The sequence below is a fragment of the Coregonus clupeaformis genome, unplaced genomic scaffold (genome assembly GCF_020615455.1).
Source record: "Coregonus clupeaformis isolate EN_2021a unplaced genomic scaffold, ASM2061545v1 scaf0863, whole genome shotgun sequence".
NCBI classification, from domain to species: Eukaryota; Metazoa; Chordata; class Actinopteri; order Salmoniformes; family Salmonidae; genus Coregonus; species Coregonus clupeaformis.
Window position 1 is genome coordinate 53,849 of NW_025534317.1, and position 17,038 is coordinate 70,886.

The following is a 17,038-nucleotide window of genomic DNA, read 5'->3' on the forward strand; positions in this document are numbered from 1 at the left end:
ATATAACGAATACAGCTGCACTAAACCCACAGTGTTGATATAATATAACAAGTACAGCTGCACTAAACCCCCAGTGTTGATATAATATAACAAGTAGAGCTGCACTAAACCCCCAGTGTTGATATAATATAACAAGTACAGCTGCACTAAACCCCCAGTGTTGATATAATATAACAAGTACAGCTGCACTAAACCCCCAGTGTTGATATAATATAACAAGTACAGCTGCACTAAAGCCCCAGTGTTGATATAATATAACAAGTAGAGCTGCACTAAAACCCCCAGTGTTGATATAATATAACGAATACAGCTGCACTAAACCCACAGTGTTGATATAATATAACAAGTACAGCTGCACTAAACCCCCAGTGTTGATATAATATAACAAGTAGAGCTGCACTAAACCCCCAGTGTTGATATAATATAACAAGTACAGCTGCACTAAACCCCAAGTGTTGATATAATATAACAAGTAGAGCTGCACTAAACCCCCAGTGTTGATATAATATAACAAGCAGAGCTGCACTAAACCCCCAGTGTTGATATAATATAACAAGTAGAGCTGCACTAAACCCCCAGTGTTGATATAATATAACAAGTAGAGCTGCACTAAACCCCCAGTGTTGATATAATATAACAAGTAGAGCTGCACTAAACCCACAGTGTTGATATAATATAACAAGTACAGCTGCACTAAACCCCCAGTGTTGATATAATATAACAAGTACAGCTGCACTAAACCCCCAGTGTTGATATAATATAACAAGTACAGCTGCACTAAACCCCAAGTGTTGATATAATATAACAAGTAGAGCTGCACTAAACCCCCAGTGCTGATATAATATAACAAGCAGAGCTGCACTAAACCCCCAGTGTTGATATAATATAACAAGTAGAGCTGCACTAAACCCCCAGTGTTGATATAATATAACAAGTACAGCTGCACTAAACCCCCAGTGTTGATATAATATAACAAGTACAGCTGCACTAAACCCCCAGTGTTGATATAATATAACAAGTAGAGCTGCACTAAACCCCCAGTGTTGATATAATATAACAAGTACAGCTGCACTAAACCCCAAGTGTTGATATAATATAACAAGTAGAGCTGCACTAAACCCCAGTGTTGATATAATATAACAAGCAGAGCTGCACTAAACCCCCAGTGTTGATATAATATAACAAGTAGAGCTGCACTAAACCCCCAGTGTTGATATAATATAACAAGTACAGCTGCACTAAACCCCCAGTGTTGATATAATATAACAAGTAGATCTGCACTAAACCCCCAGTGTTGATATAATATAACAAGTAGATCTGCACTAAACCCCCAGTGTTGATATAATATAACAAGTAGAGCTGCACTAAACCCCCAGTGTTGATATAATATAACAAGTACAGCTGCACTAAACCCCCAGTGTTGATATAATACAACAAGTAGAGCTGCACTAAACCCCCAGTGTTGATATAATATAACAAGTAGAGCTGCACTAAACCCCCAGTGTTGATATAATATAACAAGTAGAGCTGCACTAAACCCCCAGTGTTGATATAATATAACAAGTACAGCTGCACTAAACCCCAGTGTTGATATAATATAACAAGTAGAGCTGCACTAAACCCCCAGTGTTGATATAATATAACAAGTAGAGCTGCACTAAACCCCCAGTGTTGATATAATATAACAAGTACAGCTGCACTAAACCCCCAGTGTTGATATAATATAACAAGTACAGCTGCACTAAACCCCCAGTGTTGATATAATATAACAAGTAGAGCTGCACTAAACCCCCAGTGTTGATATAATATAACAAGTAGAGCTGCACTAAACCCCCAGTGTTGATATAATATAACAAGTACAGCTGCACTAAACCCCCAGTGTTGATATAATATAACAAGTACAGCTGCACTAAACCCCCAGTGTTGATATAATATAACAAGTAGAGCTGCACTAAACCCCCAGTGTTGATATAATATAACAAGTAGAGCTGCACTAAACCCCCAGTGTTGATATAATATAACAAGTAGAGCTGCACTAAACCCCCAGTGTTGATATAATATAACAAGTAGAGCTGCACTAAACCCCCAGTGTTGATATCGGATAGCAGATAATATCTGAAGAGATGGTCTCATCATGTCCTGTAGGGGGACCTCTTGCTCTACTACTACTAATTTCTGTCTCATTTCATTGTCATGATCAGAAAGGTTCCCTGTGAGGTCCTATGAGCAGCTTTACGGTACAGACTTTCTGACACTCCCACTAACCACCACCCTAAATAAAATATGCTGCTACATCAGCCCCTCTCCTTTCACCTCAGAGCTTCATCCAGGAGACGCTCATATCTCTCCTCCACTAAGGCAACATCACCTTCTTCTTCATCACCATGATCAGTGTTCTGATTCACCTGGCAGCTCTTCCAATCTGGGTGACAGGTATTCAATCACTCATTAAGAGAAGTCTAACAAATCTATGAATGTCATTAAACTGAATAAAATGTTCTCTCTCTCTCTCTCTCTCTCTCTCTCTCTCTCTCTCTCTCTCTCTCTCTCTCTCTCTCTCTCTCTCTCTCTCTCTCTCTCTCTCTCTCTCTCTCTCTCTCTCTCTCTCTCTCTCTCTCTCAGGGCAGTCACTTAGTAGCAAAGTCCATCAGACTCCTATTGCAATGCTAAAAGGATCTAAAGATAATGTAAAACTCACCTGCAACCATACTATTCAAAGCTACAATACGATACTATGGTACCAACAGTCAACAGGAGACACTGCTATGAAACTCATTGGCTATGCATATACCACGTCAATAACCATAGAGAAATCGTTTGAAAAGCACTTCAATGTGAGTGGAGACGGTTGGAAAGAGGCTTCCCTTCATCTACTGAGTCTGAGAGCACCTGAAGACAGTGCAGTTTATTACTGTGCAGCCAGCCAACACAGTGATGTAGATACCCTTCTCTCCTCTACAAAAAACCCTGTCTGATAGAAAACTAGGAGCAGTACTCAGAACACCTGCATCTGAGGTTTGAGTTTGATTCAGTGCCAATGAATAAACAGATGGATTACGGCATAAGGAAGTTGATCGTATCTGGCCTAGTACAGTTTAACGGTATTTACAGTTTAGTGTCATTACTCATTAACATACAGTGCCTTGCAAAAGTATTCATCCCCCTTGGCGTTTTTTTCTATTTTGTTGCATTACAACCTGTCATTTAAATGGATATTTATTTGGATTTCATGTAATGGACATACACAAAATAGTCCAAATTGGTGAAGTGAAATGAAAAAAATAACTTGTTTCAAAAAATTCTAAAAAATGTATAACGGAAAAGTGGTGCGTGCATATGTATTCACCCCCTTTGCTATGAAGCCCCTAAATAAGATCTGGTGCAACCAATTACCATCAGAAGTCACATAATTAGTTAAATAAAGTCCACCTGTGTGCAATCTAAGTCTAATTTTAGTTTTAAATTATATTTCCTGAAATTCTACACATTTTGCCATGGGGAGTAAAGAAAATGTTGCTGTTTTAAGGGGCCAGTGCATTCAGAAACATGATTCTGCTGTGTTTTATATATATTTCCACACTAAGAGGTTGAAATAATACTGTGAAATTGTGAAAATTACGATAATGCCCTTTTAGTGTAAGAGCTGTTTTAAAAGACCGCCTGAAATTTCAGCCTGTTTTGGTGGGATGGAGTTTTGGCCTTCCACGGTGACATCACAATGTGATAAATGAGCTAATAGACCAATAAGAAAGAGTTCCAAACCTCTCTGCCAATAACAGCACATTTTCAGTGTCCCCCTCCCCACTCAGACCACTCCCAGACTGTCCTAGCAAATGAATTTCTTGACTAATTGCTCTTTACTAAGAAGCTATCTTTTTCTTCTTTTGACCATTTTAATTGAAAGCAATCACAGTAAGGTACCAATTGTTATCCATAAATTATTTGATATTGAGATCAAAATGTCTGCATTTGACCGTTAAAACCCAAAACAAAAACTTGTATAAATGGCAGCATTCAAGCAAAACTGAAAGTGCAGAACCAGCGCATTTAACCACGACAAGGTAACTGGGAATATGGTTGAATACCAACAGTGTAGTTATTCCCTCCGTAAGGCAAATTGTCAGTACAGAGACAAAGTGGAGTCGCAATTCAACGGCTCAGACACGAGACGTATGTGGCAGGGACTCCAGACAATCACGGATTACAAAGGGAAAACCAGCCACGTTGCGGACACCCGACGTCTTGCTCCCGGACAAGCTAAACACCTTCTTCGCCCGCTTTGAGGATAACACAGTGCCACCGACGAGGCACTCTCCCAAGGACTGTGGGCTCTCCTTCTCCATGGCCGACGTGAGTAAGACATTTATGCGTGTTAACCCTCGCAAGGCTGCCGGCCCAGATGGCATCCCTAGCCGCATCCTCAGAGCATGCGCAGACCAGCCGCCTGGAGTGTTTACGGACATGTTCAATCTTTCCGTATCTCAGTCTGCTGTCCCCACTTGCTTCAAGATGTCCACCATTGCTCCTGTCCCCAAGAAAGTAACTGTAGCGCTCACTTCTGTCATCATGAAGTGCATTGAGAGGCTAGTTAAGGATCATATGACCTCCACCTTACCTGACACCCTAGACCCACTTCCATTTGCTTACCGCACCAATAGATCCACAGATGATGCAATCGCCATCGTACTGCACACGGCCCTATCCCATCTAGACCTGACAAATAAATATGTACGAATGCTGTTCATTGACTATAACTCAGCCATCAACACCATTGCACCCTCCAAGCTCATCATTAAGCACCCTGTCTGCCCTCTAGGACACCTACAGCACCCGATGTCACAGGAAGGCCAAAAAGATCATCAAGGACTTCAACCACCCGAGCCACGGCCTGTTCATCCCGCTATCATCCAAAAGGCGAGGTCATTACAGGTGCATCAAAGCTGGGACCGAGAGACTGAAAAACAGCTTCTATCTCAAGGCCATCAAGATGTTAAATAGCCATCACTAAATCAAATCAAATCAAATTTTATTGGCCACATGCGCCGAATACAACAGGTGCAGACATTACAGTGAAATGCCTACTTACAGCCCTTAACCTACAGTGCATTTCTTTTTAACAAAAAAAAAGTAAAAATAAAACAACAACAAAAAAAGTGTTGAGAAAAAAGAGCAGAAGTAAAATAAAATAACAGTAGGAGGCTATATATACCGGGGGGTACAGATGCAGAGTCAATGTGAGGGGGCACCGGCTAGTTGAAGTAATATGTACATGTGGGTAGAGTTAAAGTGACTATGCATAAATAATTAACAGAGTAGCAGCAGCGTAAAAGGATGGGGTGGGGGGCAGTGCAAATAGTCCAGGTAGCCATGATTAGCTGTTCAGGAGTCTTATGGCTTGTGGGTAGAAGCTGTTGAGAAGTTTTTGGACCTAGACTTGGCACTCCGGTACCGCTTGCACGTGCGGTAGCAGAGAGAACAGTCTATGACTAGGGGTGGCTGGAGTCTTTGACAATTTTGAGGGCCTTCCTCTGACACCGCCTGGTATAGAGGTCCTGGATGGCAGGAAGCTTGGCCCCAGTGATGTACTGGGCCGTACACACTACCCTCTGTAGTGCCTTGCGGTCGGAGGCCAAGCAGTTGCCATACCAGGCGGTGATGCAACCAGTCAGGATGCTCTCGATGGTGCAGCTGTACAATTTTTTGAGGATCTGAGGACCCATGCCAAATCTTTTCAGTCTCCTGAGGGGGGATAGGCTTTGTCGTGCCCTCTTCACGACTGTCTTGGTGTGTTTGGACCATGATAGTTCGTTGGTGATGTGGACACCAAGGAACTTGAAGCTCTCAACCTGTTCCACTACAGCCCCGTCGATGAGAATGGGGGGCGTGCTCAGTCCTCTTTTTTTTCCTATAGACCACAATCATCTCCTTTGTCTTGGTCACGTTGAGGGAGAGGTTGTTGTCCTGGCACCACACGGCCAGGTCTCTGACCTCCTCCCTATAGGCTGTCTCATCGTTGTCGGTGATCAGCCTCACGACTGTTGTGTCGTCGGCAAACTTAATGATGGTGTTGGAGTCCTGCCTGGCCATGCAGTCATGGGTGAACAGGGAGTACAGGAGGGGACTGAGCACGCACCCCTGAGGGGCCCCGTGTTGAGGATCAGTGTGGCAGATGTGTTGTTACCTACCCTTACCACCTGGGGGCGGCCCGTCAGGAAGTCCAGGATCCAGTTGCAGAGGGAGGTGTTTAGTCCCAGGATCCTTAGCTTAGTGATGAGCTTAGAGGGCACTATGGTGTTGAATGCTGAGCTGTAGTCAATGAATAGCATTCTCACAAAGGTGTTCCTCTTGTCCAGGTGGGAAAGGGCAGTGTGGAGTGCAATAGAGATTGCATCATCTGTGGATCTGTTGGGGCGGTATGCAAATTGGAGTGGGTCTAGGGTTTCTGGGATAATGCTGTTGATGTGAGCCATGACCAGCCTTTCAAAGCACTTCATGGCTACAGACGTCCAGTGCTACGGGTCGGTAGTCATTTAGGCATGTTATCCTTGGGCACGGGGACTATGGTGGTCTGCTTGAAACATGTTGGTATTACAGACTCAGTCAGGGACATGTTGAAAATGTCAGTGAAGACACTTTCCAGTTGGTCAGCACATGCTCGGAGTACACGTCCTGGTAATCCGTCTGGCCCTGCGGCCTTGTGAATGTTGACCTGCTTAAAAGTCTTACTCACATCGGCTACGGAGAGCGTGATCACATAGTCATCCGGAACAGCTGGTGCTCTCATGCATGCTTCAGTGTTGCTTGCCTCGGCGAGCATAGAAGTGGTTTAGCTCGTCTGGTAGGCTTGTGTCACTGGGCAGCACGCGGCTGTGCTTCCCTTTGTAGTCTGTAATAGTTTTCGGCCCTGCCACATCCGACGAGCGTCAGAGCCAGTGTGAGTACGATTCAATCTTAGTCCTGTATTGACTCTTTGCCTGTTTGATGGTTCGTCGGAGGGCATAGCGGGATTTCTTATAGCGTCCGGGTTAGAGTCCCGCTCCTTGAAAGCGGCAGCTCTACCCTTTAGCTCAGTGCGGATGTTTCCTGTAATCCATGGCTTCTGGTTGGGGTATGTACGTGCGGTCACTGTGGGGATGACATCATCGATGCACTTATTGATGAAGCCAGTGACTGATGTGGTGTACTCCTCAATGCTGTCTGAACATGTTCCAGTCTGTGCTAGCAAAACAGTCCTGTAGCTTAGCATCTGCATCATCTGACCACTTTTTTATTAACCGAGTCACTGGTGCTTCCTGCTTTAGTTTTTGCTTATAAGCAGGAATCAGGAGGATATAGTTATGGTCAGATTTGCCAAATGGAGGGCGAGGGAGAGCTTTGTATGCGTCTCTGTGTGTGGAGTAAAGGTGGTCCAGAGTTTTTTTCCCTCTGGTTGCACATTTAACATGCTGGTAGAAATTAGGTAGAAACGGATTTAAGTTTCCCTGCATTAAAGTCCCCGGCCACTAGGAGCGCTGCATCTGGATGAGTGTTTTCCTGTTGATTTATGGCCTTATACAGCTCATTCAGTGCAATCTTAATGCCAGCATTGGTTTGTGGTGGAAAATAGACAGATATGAAAAATATAAATGAAAACTCTCTTGGTAAATAGTGTGGTCTACAGCTTATCATAAGATACTCTACCTCAGGCGAGCAAAACCTCGAGACTTCCTTAGTATTTGATTTTGTGCACCAGCTGTTGTTTACAAATATACACAGACCGCCACCCCTTGTCTTACGGAGTCAGCCGTTCTATCCTGCCGATGTAGCGTATAGCCCGATAGCTGTATGTTATCCATGTGCGTCGTTCAGCCATGACTCGGTGAAACATAAGATATTACAGTTTTTAATGTCCCGTTGGTAGGATAACCTTAATCTTAGGTCATCCAATTTATTCAAGTGATTGAACGTTGGCTAATAGGATTGATGGGAGCGGCAGTTTACTCGCTCGCCGTCGGATCCTTACAAGGCACCCCGACCTACGTCCACGATATCTCCGTCTCTTCCTCATGCAAATGACGGGGATTTGGGCCTTGCCGGGTGTCTGTATGATATCCTTCGCGGCCGCCTCGTTGAAGAAAAAATATTCGTCCAATATGAGGTGAGTAATCGCTGTCCTGATATCCAGAAGCTCTTTTTGGTTATAAGAGACGATGGCAGAAACATTATGTACAAAATAAATTACAAATAACGCGGAAAAACACACATAATAGTACAATTGGTTAGAGGGCTGTAAAACGGCAGCCATCTTCTCCGGCGCTGTTTCACTAGCCGGCTACCACCCGGTTACTCAATGTACATAGACATAGAATCACTGGTCACTTTAATAATGGAACAGTAGTCACTTTAATAATGTTTACACACTGTTTTATTCATTTCATATGTATATACTGTATTTTAGTCAATGCCACTCCGACATTACTCGTCCTAATATTTACAGTATGTATTCCTTAATTCCATTCTTTTACTTTTAGATTTGTGTGTATTGTTGTGAATTGTTAGATACTACTGCACTGTTGGAGCTAGGAACACAAGCTTTTCGCTACACCCGCAAAAACATCTGCTAAATATGTGTATGTGACCAATAAAATGTGATTTGATTTGAGTGGTACTCAGTAATGTGTTCTATTGGATTTGCCCCAAACATAACACTTTGTATTCAGGACAAAAGTGAATTGCTTTGCCACATTATTTGCAGTATTATTTTAGTGGCTTGTTGCAAACAGGATGCATGTTTTGGAATACTTTTATTCAGTACAGTCTTCTTTCACTCTGTCAATTAGGTTAGTTTTGTGGAGTAACTACAATGATGTTGAGCCATCCTCAGTTTTCTCCTATCATAGCTATTAAACTCTGTAACTGTTTTAAAGTTACCATTGGCCTCATGGTGAAATCCCTGAGGGGTTTCCTTCCTCTCCGGCAACTGAGTTAGGAAAAACGCCTGCATTTTCGTAGTGACTGGGTGTATTGATACACCATCCAAAGTGTAATTCATATCTTCACCATGCTCAAAAGGATATTAAATGTTTGCTTTTTTGTTTGTTTTACCCATCTACCAATAGGGGCCCTTCTTTGCGAGGCATTGAAAAACCTCCCTGGTCTTTGTGGTTAAATCTGTGTTTGATATTCACTGCTCGACTGAGGGACCTTACAGATAATTGTATGTGTGGGGTACAGAGATCATGTTGAACACTATTATTGCACACAGAGTGAGTCCATGCAACATATTATGTGACATGTTCAGCAAATGTTTCAGTGTTGTAGCACTCGAGACCGGTCTCAGTCTCAAGTCAGGTCTTGAGACCACGTATTGAATGTCTCGGTCTTGTCTCGGTGTCCGATACATTTGTACTCAGTCTTGACTCGGTCTTGGACAGTGAGGACTCATAATTTCTTCCAGAGAGATGCAGAGACCAGCGGAGTAAAAAACTCAGAATGATCAGCTTCCGTTCAGTCAAAACCTCTTATCCAGGCCAAATATATACACTCCTTTATTGATACATTAATATCTTAACAGCCTTATCTATTATAGACATGTTTGATCAGTGGTGAACCTATAGGCCTTCAGTGTGTGACAGTGGTGCACCTATAGGCCTTCAGTGGTGACAGTGGTGAACCTATAGGCCTTCAGTGTGTGACAGTGGTGAACCTATAGGCCTTCAGTGGTGACAGTGGTGAACCTATAGGCCTTCAGTGTGACAGTGGTGAACCTATAGGCCTTCAGGGGTGACAGTGGTGAACCTATAGGCCTTCAGTGGTGACAGTGGTGAACCTATAGGCCTTCAGTGGTGACAGTGGTGAACCTATAGGCCTTCAGTGGTGACAGTGGTGAACCTATAGGCCTTCAGTGTGTGACAGTGGTGAACCTATAGGCCTTCAGTGGTGACAGTGGTGAACCTACAGTGGGGAGAACAAGTATTTGATACACTGCCGATTTTGCAGGTTTTCCTACTTACAAAGCATGTAGAGGTCTGTAATTTTTATCATAGGTACACGTCAACTGTGAGTGACGGAATCTAAAAAAAATCCAGAAAATCACATTGTATGATTTTTATGTAATTAATTTGCATTTTATTGCATGACATAAGTATTTGATCACCTACCAACCAGTAAGAATTCCGGCTCTCACAGACCTGTTAGTTTTTATTTAAGAAGCTCTCCTGTTCTCTACTCATTACCTGTATAACTGCACCTGTTTGAACTTCGTTACCTGTATAAAAGACCCCTGTCCACACACTCAATCAAACAGACTCCAACCTCTCCACAATGGCCAAGACCAGAGAGCTGTGTAAGGACATCAGGGATAAAATTGTAGACCTGCACAAGGCTGGGATGGGCTACAGGACAATAGGCAAGCAGCTTGGTGAGAAGGCAACAACTCTTGGCGCAATTATTAGAAAATGGAAGAAGTTCAAGATGACGGTCAATCACCCTCGGTCTGGGGCTCCATGCAAGATCTCACCTCGTGGGGCATCAATGATCATGAGGAAGGTGAGGATCAGCTCAGAACTACACGGCAGGACCTGGTCAATGACCTGAAGAGAGCTGGGACCACAGTCTCAAAGAAAACCATAAGTAACACACTACGCAGTCATGGATTAAAATGCTGCAGCACACACAAGGTCCCCCCTGCTCAAGCCAGCGCATGTCCAGGCCCGTCTGAAGTTTGCCAATGACCATCTGGATGATCCAGAGGAGGAATGGGAGAAGGTCATGTGGTCTGATGAGACAAAAATAGAGCTTTTTGGTCTAAACTCCACTCGCCGTGTTTGGAGGAAGAAGAAGGATGAGTACAACCCCAAGAACACCATCCTAACCGTGAAGCATGGAGGTGGAAACATCATTATTTGGGGATGCTTTTCTGCAAAGGGGACAGGACGACTGCACCGTATTGAGGGGAGGATGTATCGCGAGATCTTGGCCAACAACCTCCTTCCCTCAGTAAGAGCATTGAAGATGGGTCGTTGCTGGGTCTTCCAGCATGACAATGACCCAAACACACAGCCAGGGCAACTAAGGAGTGGCTCCGTAGAAGCATCTCAAGGTCCTGGCGTGGCCTAGCCAGTCTCCAGACCTGAACCCAATAGAAAATCTTTGAAGGGAGCTGAAAGTCCGTATTGCCCAGCGACAGCCCCGAAACCTGAAGGATCTGGAGAAGGTCTGTATGGAGGAGTGGGCCAAAATCCCTGCTGCAGTGTGTGCAAACCTGGTCAAGATCTACAGGAAACGTATGATCTCTGTAATTGCAAACAAAGGTTTCTGTACCAAATATTAAGTTCTGCTTTTCTGATGTATCAAATACTTATGTCATGCAATAAAATGCAAATTAATTACATAAAAATCATACAATGTGATTTTCTGGATTTTTGTTTTAGATTCCGTCTCTCACAGTTGAAGTGTACCTATGATAAAAATTAGAGACCTCTACATGCTTTGTAAGTAGGAAAACCTGCAAAATTGGCAGTGTATCAAATACTTGTTCTCCCCACTGTATAGGCCTTCAGTGGTGACAGTGGTGAACCTATAGGCCTTCAGTGTGACAGTGGTGAACCTATAGGCCTTCAGTGTGTGACAGTGGTGAACCTATAGGCCTTCAGTGGTGACAGTGGTGAACCTATAGGCCTTCAGTGGTGACAGTGGTGAACCAATAGGCCTTCAGTGGTGACAGTGGTGAACCTATAGGCCTTCAGTGGTGAACCTATAGGCCTTCAGTGGTGACAGTGGTGAACCATAGGCCTTCAGTGGTGACAGTGGTGAACCTATAGGCCTTCAGTGGTGACAGTGGTGAACCTATAGGCCTTCAGTGTGTGACAGTGGTGAACCTATAGGCCTTCAGTGGTGACAGTGGTGAACCTATAGGCCTTCAGTGGTGACAGTGGTGAACCTATAGGCCTTCAGTGGTGACAGTGGTGATCCTATAGGCCTTCAGTGGTGAACCTATAGGCCTTCAGTGGTGACAGTGGTGAACCTATAGGCCTTCAGTGTGTGACAGTGGTGAACCTATAGGCCTTCAGTGGTGACAGTGGTGAACCTATGGGCCTTCAGTGTGTGACAGTGGTGAACCCATAGGCCTTCAGTGGTGACAGTGGAATTTAGGAACGTGCAAAACCTGCTGAATATGACCGGTGTCAGTAAACGTAGGCAACAAAAAAAAAGTCAGAGTTAGTGATGAACGCTCTAGATAACATAAACAGACTAACCAGCTCTGCTACGGTGAGTAAAATGGTCAGAGTGAGGTGTTCTCTCGCTACGGCTCTGGAAGTAGCTAGCTAGCAAAACAGCCAACTTTAGCCAGTTAGCTTGGGTGCTTGGTTGGGACAAGCATGAAATGGGAGGCAATCTGCAGTAGGAAGAGGAGGCTACAATTCCCCATCGTTTATCAGTGCAGATTTATCAGTAGATCTTTAGCTCATCTTGCTCTGGCTAGCATTAGTTGTTGATCTTGTTGTTGGTAATGTGCATAACTGAGGGAGAGAGAGAGCTTACCTTTTTCAAGGTTGTTTGATCAATAGGACTGTAAAGTTCCCAAATGTAAGAGGACTCCCGTGGTGTTTACACGGCTTTTGGTGAATCTGTTCTAATGATCTAAAGTGCTGTTGCAACTGCCTGTAAACACACAGTCCAGTTCAAACTGAATGACGGCAGGCCCGTGGGGCAAATGGCTTGTTTGTATAAAGGTCTACTGTAGCTCTGATTGGCTATAGTGCACCGGTCTGTGTAGACCTTTATTTACTGCAGTGTCTATTAATTGTCCAAACCCACGTCCATTTTCCTATTCTATATGGCTATAGAATTTTCACAAATGCCTTAGTATACGTAATTCCCAAACGTTCTAAGAATTTATGAAAACGTGAAAAATGACCATATCTAAGTGGTCGCGTGTCATATTCTTCCTGGGTGTGTATTTGAACAGATTTTAATAAGATGTCATGTTGCTAAAAATCTGTCAGTTCCACTTTAAATGCAATAATGTTTCACACACATAAGTTATTTTCAAAGAGATGGCTAACAACAGCAATCGCACTGCTAAAAAACCCACAGTTCCACTCACTAGATGATGATCATTTGAAACTTAACTTCTTGTTGAAAGTTATTCTTGAAAAGGGAGAAGCTAACAACTTAGCAACAACATCCTCTTTGATAACACCTGCTGCAGCCGCTGTAAACTAGCCGACAACAAAAGCTAGCTAGCTAGACCGTGGAAAAACTACTAATCACTATTGCGCAGTGACCTGTTGGCCTTCAAGAAGGTTCCATACGTTTTGGTAAAAACAGTCCCACTCATTAAATTAAACTGTGATTGGTTGATTCCACTGTCACTCCAAAAATGTTGCCCTAATACAGTTGAACGGCAGATGCCTTTATCTAGCTTCTGATGGCCTAGCCAATGGCTGACTTAGTTAGCTAGATTTATCTCCCCGGAGACCAGCAATGAAAATTCCTGATTGGATCTTTTTTCTCTTCAGTGTTAACCCTTTCTTTTCCAAGAAAAACTGAAGCGATTAAATCAAAACATCATTGAAAATAATATCATTATCATTATAAATAATTATTTTATAAATCCTTAGCCCTTTTTTGAAGGCTTAGAAGGCCCAGTCTCCCCCCACTGTGTTGGGTTAGTCATCATTTGTAGAGTGGCTCTACTTTCCCAAAGCATGCATTTTTTCACTATTCTGAATCTATATGTTGTTCAGAAATATGAACACAGAAATACTGGACATTTTGAACTCTTATTATGGTGGTGATTTGGCAAGTTGGCAATTGTGTGTAGGCCAGTGACAGAAAATCTCAATTTAATCAATTTCTTTATTCAGGCTGTAAACAACAAAATGTGGAAAAAGTCAAGGGGTGTGAATACTTTCTGAAGGCACTGAAGGTCCATCTGTATGACCTACTAGTAGATTATCTTTCAGATCTACCTGTTTGTAACCTGTTATCAGATCTACCTGTTTGTAACCTGTTATCAGATCTACCTGTTTGTAACCTGTTATCAGGTCTACCTGTTTGTAACCTGTTATCAGGTCTACCTATTTGTAACCTGTTATCAGGTCTCCCTGTTGGTAACCTGTTTTCAGGTCTCCCTGCACTAAACCCCCAGTGTTGATATTATATAACAAGTAGAGCTGCACTAAACCCCCAGTGTTGATATAATATAACAAGTAGAGCTGCACTAAACCCCCAGTGTTGATATAATATAACAAGTACAGCTGCACTAAACCCCCAGTGTTGATATAATATAACAAATACAGCTGCACTAAACCCCCCAGTGTTGATATAATATAACAAGTACAGCTGCACTAAACCCCCAGTGTTGATATAATATAACAAGTACAGCTGCACTAAACCCCCAGTGTTGATATAATATAACAAGTACAGCTGCACTAAACCCCCAGTGTTGATATAATATAACAAGTAGAGCTGCACTAAACCCCCAGTGTTGATATAATATAACAAGTAGAGCTGCACTAAACACCCAGTGTTGATATAATATAACAAGTAGAGCTGCACTAAACCCCCAGTGTTGATATAATATAACAAGTAGAGCTGCACTAAACCCCCAGTGTTGATATAATATAACAAGTAGAGCTGCACTAAACCCCCAGTGTTGATATAATATAACAAGTAGAGCTGCACTAAACCCCCAGTGTTGATATAATATAACAAGTACAGCTGCACTAAACCCCCAGTGTTGATATAATATAACAAGTACAGCTGCACTAAACCCCAGTGTTGATATAATATAACAAGTACAGCTGCACTAAACCCCAGTGTTGATATAATATAACAAGTAGAGCTGCACTAAACCCCCAGTGTTGATATAATATAACAAGTAGAGCTGCACTAAACCCCCAGTGTTGATATCGGATAGCAGATAATATCTGAAGAGATGGTCTCATCATGTCCTGTAGGGGGACCTCTTGTTCTACTACTAATAATTTCTGTCTCATTTCATTGTCATGATCAGAAAGGTTCCCTGTGAGGTCCTATGAGCAGCTTTACGGCACATACTTTCTGACACTCCCACTAACCACCACCCTAAATAAAAATATGCTGCTACATCAGCCCTCTCCTTTCACCTCAGAGCTTCATCCAGGAGACGCTCTTATATCTCTCCTCCACTAAGGCAACATCACCTTCTTCATCATCACCATGATCAGAGTTCTGATTCACCTGGCAGCTCTTCCAATCTGGGTGACAGGTATTCAATCACTCATTAAGAGAAGTCTAACAAATCTATTAATGTTATTAAACTGAATAAAATGTTCTATTCTCTCTCTCTCTCTCTCTCTCTCTCTCTCTCTCTCTCTCTCTCTCTCTCTCTCTCTCTCTCTCTCTCTCTCTCTCTCTCTCTCTCTCTCTCTCTCTCCAGGGCAGTCACTTAGTAGCAAAGTCCATCAGACTCCTATTGCAATGCTAAAAGGATCTAAAGATAATGTAAAACTCACCTGCAACCATACTATTCAAAACTACAACATGATACTATGGTACCAACAGTCAACAGGAGACACTGCTATGAAACTCATTGGTTATGCACATGCCACGTCAATATCCATGGAGAAATCGTTTGAAAAGCACTTCAGTGTGAGTGGAGACGGTCAGACAGAGGCTTCCCTTCATCTACTGAGTCTGAGAGCACCTGAAGACAGTGCAGTTTATTACTGTGCAGCCAGCCAACACAGTGATGTAGAGTACCTCCTCTCCTCTACAAAAACCCTGTCTGATAGAAAACTAGGAGCAGTGCTCAGAACACCTGCATCTGAGGTTTGAGTTTGATTCAGTGCCAATGAATAAACAGATGGATTACGGCATAAGGAAGTTGATCGTATCTGGCCTAGTACAGTTTAACGGTATTTACAGTTTAGTGTCATTACTCATTAACATACAGTGCCTTGCAAAAGTATTCATCCCCCTTGGCGTTTTTTCTATTTTGTTGCATTACAACCTGTCATTTAAATTGATATTTATTTGGATTTCATGTAATGGACATACACAAAATAGTCCAAATTGGTGAAGTGAAATGAAAAAAATTACTTATTTCAAAAAATTCTAAAACATTTATAACGGAAAAGTGGTGCGTGCATATGTATTCACCCCCTTTGCTATGAAGCCCCTAAATAAGATCTGGTGCAACCAATTACCATCAGAAGTCACATAATTAGTTAAATAAAGTCCACCTGTGTGCAATCTAAGTGTCACATGATCTGTCACATCTCAGTATATATACACCTGTTCTGAAAGGCCCCAGATTAAGCAAGGGGCACCACCAAGCAAGCGGCACCATGAAAACCAAGGACAAAGTTGTGGAGAAGTACAGATCAGGGTTGGGTTATAATTTTTTAATCAGAAACTTTGAACATCCCACGGAGCACCATTTAAATCCATTATAAAAAAATGGAAAGAACATGGCACCACAACAAACATGGCCGAGGCAAGGAGGGCATTAACCAGAGAGGCAACAAAGAGACCAAAGTTAACCCTGATGGAGCTGCAAAGCTCCACAGCAGAGATTGACGTATCTGTCCATAGGACGACTTTAAGCAGTACATTCCACAGAGCTGGGCTTTACGGAAGAGTGGCCAGAAAAAAGCCATTGCTTAAAGAAAGAAATAAGCAAACACGCTTGGTGTTCGCCAAAAGGCATGTAGGAGATTCGCCAAACATATGGAAGAAAGTACTCTGGTCAGATGAGACTAAAACTGAGCTATTTGGCCATCAAGGAAAATGTCTGGCACAAACCCAACACTTCTCATCACCCCGAGAACACCATCCCCATCGTGAAGCACGGTGGTGGCAGCATCATGCTGTGGGGATGTTTTTCATCGGCAGGGACTGGGAAACTGGTGAGAATTGAAGGAATGATGGATGGCACTAAATACAGGGAAATTCTTGAGGGAAACCTGTTTCAGTCTTCCAGATATTTGAGACTGGGACGGAGGTTCACCTTCCAGCAGGACAATGACCCTAAGCATACTGCTAAAGCAACACTTGAGTGGTTTAAGGG